The sequence below is a fragment of the Elephantulus edwardii genome, unplaced genomic scaffold, assembly GCF_000299155.1.
Source record: "Elephantulus edwardii isolate Elephantulus edwardi_28Jun2011 unplaced genomic scaffold, EleEdw1.0 scaffold00127, whole genome shotgun sequence".
Lineage (NCBI taxonomy): Eukaryota > Metazoa > Chordata > Mammalia > Macroscelidea > Macroscelididae > Elephantulus > Elephantulus edwardii.
This window is the reverse complement of record NW_006399877.1, coordinates 2,866,998-2,873,189: the sequence shown is the minus strand read 5'-3', so window position 1 is coordinate 2,873,189 and position 6,192 is coordinate 2,866,998. Positions and strand designations below refer to the sequence as shown.

Below are 6,192 nucleotides of genomic sequence, written 5' to 3'. Positions count from 1 at the left end.
CCCCCGCCCCAGGCCTCGCCGGCCGCCGCCCCCGTAGCCAGCGGGCTGGGGACCCAGCTGGCTCCAGGGTGGCCGCGCGGAGGCGGGGGCCGCTGCTTCTTGTTCCTTGTGCCGCGTCGTGGTCGTGGGCGCGGAGGGCAGGCCACCCATGGAGACAGTGTGCGCTCCCCGGGCCACATGGTCCTGCCAGTGCGCCCAAGGCCTGTGGGGACAGCTCCCTGTCGTGACGGAAGGCACAGTGTGGTCTGCGCGCGGGATCACTCGGAACCCCGCTTCCGGACGACCCTGAGGTCGGCACGGCCGCTCCTGGCGTCCCCGAGGTTTGCGGGCAGAGTTCAAGGGAGAGGAGCTGGTCGGCGGTGAACTCGGCCGCCGCTGCGCGCCCACGGCCGGGCTGCTCCTCCCACGTGGAGCCGCGCGGGCCGGGAACCACCGGCAGCCGAGTGGAGCCCTCGATGGGGCTGTGCGGGGCGGGCGTGGAAAACACCTCTTCCAGAGGGTCACTCCTGATGCAGCGGGACCTCCGCTGATGTCCCCTTCGGTGTGCGCATGGTGTGTGTCCATCCGTCATCCCCACCGGGAGAAACTTCTGAGGATTCCTCAGGAGTGTCTGGCCAAAGAGTAGGAGCACTGGTGACACTCTGGGCAAGGCATTGGGGCTTCTAACCAAAGGGTGGGCGGTTCGAACTCACCAGTTGCTACGTGAACATTACAGCTGTGGACACCGAGAGACCCGCTGCCCCAGAGCCACTCTGTGGGCCAGCTGTGGGTGCCCTGTGGAATGGCTGTGGGCCCGAATGGCTCAGGGAGCTTGGTGGTGCTGTGGCCAAGTGCTGAGCAGTGGACAGAAGTTCTTACCCCCAGCCTGCCCTGTGGTGGAGACCCCAGGTCATGGGCTCCTGGAGTTTGCAGCCTAGGAAGCTTGGGTCTGTTCTCAGACACAGGGGCTCATGTGGGTTTATCCACCTGTGACTCCTAACAGCATCCCATCCTTGGGTCTTTATTAGGGTCCCTTCTGCAGGAGGCGTCCCTGGCTGTGGGTGGACTCCCTGCTCACCCAGGAGCCAGAGACTTGAGTCCACTCAGAAGTGTCTCGGAAGGAAGGGCTGGCATTCCCCTTGAAAAGTCAGCCACTGCGAACCTGCCAGAGCTGGGCTTGGGGGCGTCTTCCTCTCTAAGTTCCTGACTCTCCTTCCATGCACGCAGGGCTTGCTGCCTGCCCTTCTCGGGGGGAGGGCCTTCTGGAAATAGTCCCGCTCATCCCTGCCACGTGTGGGCTCCCTTCTCCCACCTGATGCCATCACAGGGCTCTGGTCTCCACCTGCCTCCCAGCTGTCCTCTCTGCCCCCAAGTGGTCACCTTGCCTCGTGGATATTAGCAGGCGACACCTAGCCCACACACCACACAGTTGTGTCCCCGAGGCTTCACACCGAGCCTAGGGGGGTGTAGATGCTCTGACAGGGAACTGTGGGGCACATAATAGACCCCATGCCATCGAGTCCATGCCTCCAGCTCTCGATGACCCAGCTGTCACAGGCCTTTGGTCTGAAACACCTCTGGGCAGACTTGAACTTCCAAACTGTCTATTAGCATGAACCCTTTGTGCCCCTCAAAAGAAACACTTGGAAACGCTGTAGAGTCGGGAGGCCCGCCGGGGCCCCAACACAGCGAGTCTTTATAGGAGTGGCTGGTGGGTGCGAACTGCCAACCATTTGTAAACCATCCCCATGCTTAACCAAGGACTCCTAAAACCAACTGCTGACAAGTTGATCCCAGCGCATGGCGCCCCCTTGTGTGTCAGAGCACACAGTGGGGTTTTCAGTGGCTAGTTATTCAGAAGTAGGTCACCAGTCACTTCTTCCGATTGCCTAAACCTAGCCCTTTGCCGAACACAGTGACTAGAGGCGAGTCCCCCCTGTGAAGATGGCCATTTATGTCTGTATGGACGTGAGGCCAAGCAGAGGTAACTGCGAATCGCAGGCCTGCTTCCAGGTCACTGGTGACCGCAAAAGGAATGAGAGGCATGCGAGCCCTCCCCGCGCAGCTCTGCTCATCTGCAGCCTTGATAAAAATAGACACAAAGTCAGGGCTCAGGAATTCTCCTGGGCCGAGAGCTCTTGAGGTCCTGCCGAACTGGGACCTGTCCTGCCACCACCCGGCAGCCGGAGGCTGGAGGGACAAAGATAGGCTTTGCAGTCAGTCCAGGCCTCCACACTGCAGGTCCTCCCCGGCGGGAGACGCCACCGAAGGAGGCCCCTCAGCCCCAGGCTTGTCTCACATTTTGAAGTGGAACAGATATACCCTGTCTATCTCCACACAGGCTGTCAGGGGTAGAGATGGGTGGTGGTGTAGAGAGCTGTGTATTGGGCTGCTAACCGAAAGATGACTGGTTCAAATCCGACAGCCACTCCACCCACAGAAAGATGTAGCAGTCCGCTCACGTTCCGATTTCCAGCCTGGAAACCCAGTGATGGGTCGCCATGATCCCGTATTGACCAGAAGGCGGTGGGTGGGGATTCGTTGGGTTTTGCATATATGAAGTGTATAATTAGGTCCTTGGTAAAAGAAATATACCCACACACATCCTCTCGATCAGAGCCGCAAATCGGTGGCTGTGAGTGCTGAGTGGATTGTGTTTACTAGCAATCATTATCATCATCTTGTTTTATTGGAAGGAGCAAGTGCTATAAACTGAGTTACAGTTGTCCCTCAGTCTCCTCAGAGAACTGGTTCCAGGACCCCACATGGACACCTAAATCCATGATGCCCACGTCTCTTACATAATGCAAGTGTTGTTGCTGTAAGGTACAGCTGAACCGACTCCGGGTCCCACTTGTCCCAGCCCTGCACCGTCCCTCGGTGTCCAGTCCTACGGCTGCCATCACGGAGGGGCCGTCCCAGCCCTGCACTGTCCCTCAGTGTCCAGTCCCACGGCTGCCATCACGGAGGGGCCATCCCAGCCCTGCACCGTCCCTCGGTGTCCAGCCCCACTGCTCCTACTGCTGCCGTCACTGCCACAGCACATCTCACGAAGGGGCCGTCCCAGCCCTGCACTGTCCCTCAGTGTCCAGTCCCACGGCTGCCATCACGGAGGGGCCGTCCCAGCCCTGCACTGTCCCTCGGTGTCCAGTCCCACGGCTGCCATCACGGAGGGGCCGTCTCAGCCCTGCACTGTTCCTCAGTGTCCAGTCCCACGGCTGTCGTCATTGCCATAGCACATCTCGCTGAGAGGTTTCCTCTTTTTTGCTGCCCCTCTGCTTTGCGGACCATGATGCCCTTCTTCAGGACATATCACCTCCTAACGTGTCCAGACTGCCTGAAATGAAACTTCACTCTCTGCTTCTACGGCGCACTCTGGCCGCACTTGTAAAGCAGGGTCTTGGTATCTGTAGTCAGGGTACAGGCAGTGCTCTTGGCCAGCACCGCACATCAAGGGCTTCAGTCCTTCTGCCTGTCTTACTGCTCAACTTCCCCGTGCATGTAAGGCTCTGTCCTGCTTGGGTCATGCACGCGTTAGGGTTTAAAGTGATATTTTTGCGCTTTCGCACTTTAAAGAAGTCTTTTGCAGCAGATGTGTCTAGTGCAGTATCTTTCTTTCTTGGATGCTGCTTCCAAGGACACGGGATTTGCATAGAACCTCCTTGCACGTCCTCCTGCAGGCGGGCTGTCGTACCCCTCCCCTCCCGCAGGCAGGCAGGCAGCCCGCCCCTACTGATGGTCCTCCACTCTGGTGCACTTTGCAGACGCTGTGTTTTTACAGTCGTAAGTCCATGGCAGCCCTGCGTCCAGTACCAGTGCGTGGGCACCATTGACCAACAGCGCACACTCTCTTCATGTCTCTGTGTCACCCTTTGGTGTTTCTCATAATATTTCAAACTTTTTCATAACATTATTGCACATCTGCGGACCTCAGTGGCTTAATGATAAGAAGTTGCACTGCCAACCCGAAGGCACGTGGTTTGAATCTGCCAGCTGCCCCGTGTGAGAAAGATTGGTATCTCCTGTGCGATTTACTGCCTCTGCTGGAGGGTCAGCCATGGGTCGGCTCCAGCTTGCCGGCTCACAACACCAACAACAACTGCACGCTTATCAGACAGTGCAAACGACCCTTCTAGGCTCTGGGGACCGAGGGAGCCTGTGTGCCTCACGTTCCTGGGAACGGCTCCGCTGTAGTGTCTGGAAGGGGAATCACAGATTCTCCAGGATGCTCACACACGACGCCGTCTCTGCTGTTTGTTGTTGTGGACCCTCCCCCAGCAGGGCTCAGAGCAGTAAACCTCTCAGGAGTAGACAGCCCATACTTCTCCTTGTTGGGGTTGGCAGTCAGCTCCTTACCACTACGCCACCACAGCTCCCTTCCAGTTCGTCTCTAGATGGCCCATAATACCTTACCTCTGATGGGTGAGTAGGGAGTTATGCTGCCAACCCACACGCAGGTGGTTCTAATCCACTAGTTGCTCCGGAGAAAAACGGGCAGTTTCCTCCCGTGTGATTTAAACCTCTGAAAACTCACTGAAGGGTCACCTATGAGTTGGAGCCAACCTGACGTGATAGGGGGTGAGCGAGCCTTACAGTGCAGGGCGCTGTGCTGTTGTAGCCCGTTGGGAGTGTCACAGCAAACCCAAACACTGCACTCCTCCAGCAATTCAAATCCAGCGGGTCAGTACAGCTCCAGATTGAAGATGAGTGGGGGTGGAGGTGGGGGTGGGGGGGGTGGTTGTATACCGCAGAGCTGGAACCAACCCGTAGACGAGTCTCCAGTGGGTTTTCAGAGGCAGTTAATCGCACAGGAGGAGCTTGCCTGTCCTTCTCCTGTGGAGCAGACGGTAGCCTCGAACCGTGTGCCTTCAGGATGTCAGTGCAGCTGCTTGCCACTTGGCCACCAGAGCTCTTTAAGATGAGTAACATACATGAAATATGTATTTTCCTTCATTTTATGTAAGTAACACACACCTTCCTCCTTTATCAGCCGCTCTCTCCCCGGAGGTGTCTCTGTAAATGTGCTGAGTGCTCTTTTTTACAGGACTGTGTGGAAATACTGAGCGTTGCAGTGTTTGGGGAAATACCTCGAGGAAGGAGCAGCGCAACAAAGGCAGAAAATAACAGAGGGAGGGCGACCTTGAGGCGGCAGCTTGATGCGCTTTCTGTTCCTGGTTTTGGTGGGGGTGGGGTTAACTCTTCACTGTGGTGTGAGGGGGGTGTCCCCAGGGCTTACTGGCTTCCAGCACACGTTTTGTTTGTGACACCCCCCCCCATGTGACAGCACTCTCCCCTCGTCATCCCTGAGCTCCCCACTTCCACTCCTCCTCTTCTCCTAGCCCTTCCTGCCTCCGAGCTTTCTCCCTGGGAAATGCTGCCCTTTGATCTCTTGTGGTTGGTTATTCTAAGGAGTGAGGCCTCCCTGGTGTAATTGGTCACCTTCCAGATCTGTCTGGTTTGGGCTGTAAGCTGAGCTGTGGTGCTGAGTTTGGGTCAGGCTTGAAGGGTGATTAGGGGCCACTGTCTCAGGGGTCCCCCCAGTCTCTATCAGAATATTAACCCAAGTACTGCAGCAGAGGGAGGAAACTTTGTGGAGAGCAGCCGGGCAGCTCACCCCTCGGTCCTCTCACCCAGGGCTGGCCTCTCTGCAGCCTGCCAGCCCTCAGCTGCACCGTCCTCTCCATGTCATTGTGTCCCAGGCTCACTGGCTTTGTGGTGGCAAACTAACCACAGCATCCCCGGCCTACCCATCTAGGTGGCTCACCCTCCAGTGCCCAGAGCCGCCCTCCTGATAAACATCATGTGTCCAGCTGGTCCTCGTGAGCTGAGCACTGGGCCCAGGAGATGCCCCTGGTGGGGACAGTGGGTCAGTTGTGTCCAGGAATTCTGGAGCTAACCACTTCAGAGTCTGTGGGACGGTGGGCATCACCGTGAAAACGGGGTGACATTGAGAAAATAGGAAGCGTTCAGAGTGGACCCCGGTCAGGCAGCCAGCAGCGTGCACTCTGTAGAGCAGGGCCCCAAGGAGGGCAGCCCCCCAGCCACGAGAGCAAACCCCTGCCAGGCCTGTGCCAGCCTCCCTGCAAGCTCACTGCACCGGCCTCCTGGTCCCAGTCTTACTGCCCGGGAGCTCACTGCACCGGCCTCCTGGTCCCAGTCTCACTGCCCGGGAGTTCACTGCACCGGCCTCCTGGTCCCGGTCTCACTGCCCGG

At 57.9% G+C, this 6,192-nt stretch overlaps 1 protein-coding gene across 1 annotated transcript in view; it reads left to right on the top strand.

Moving 5' to 3' along the window:
* Positions 1 to 6,192, top strand: part of LRRFIP1 (leucine rich repeat (in FLII) interacting protein 1) — a 159,300-nt gene that overhangs the window by 294 nt on the left and 152,814 nt on the right. The window lies entirely within an intron of this gene.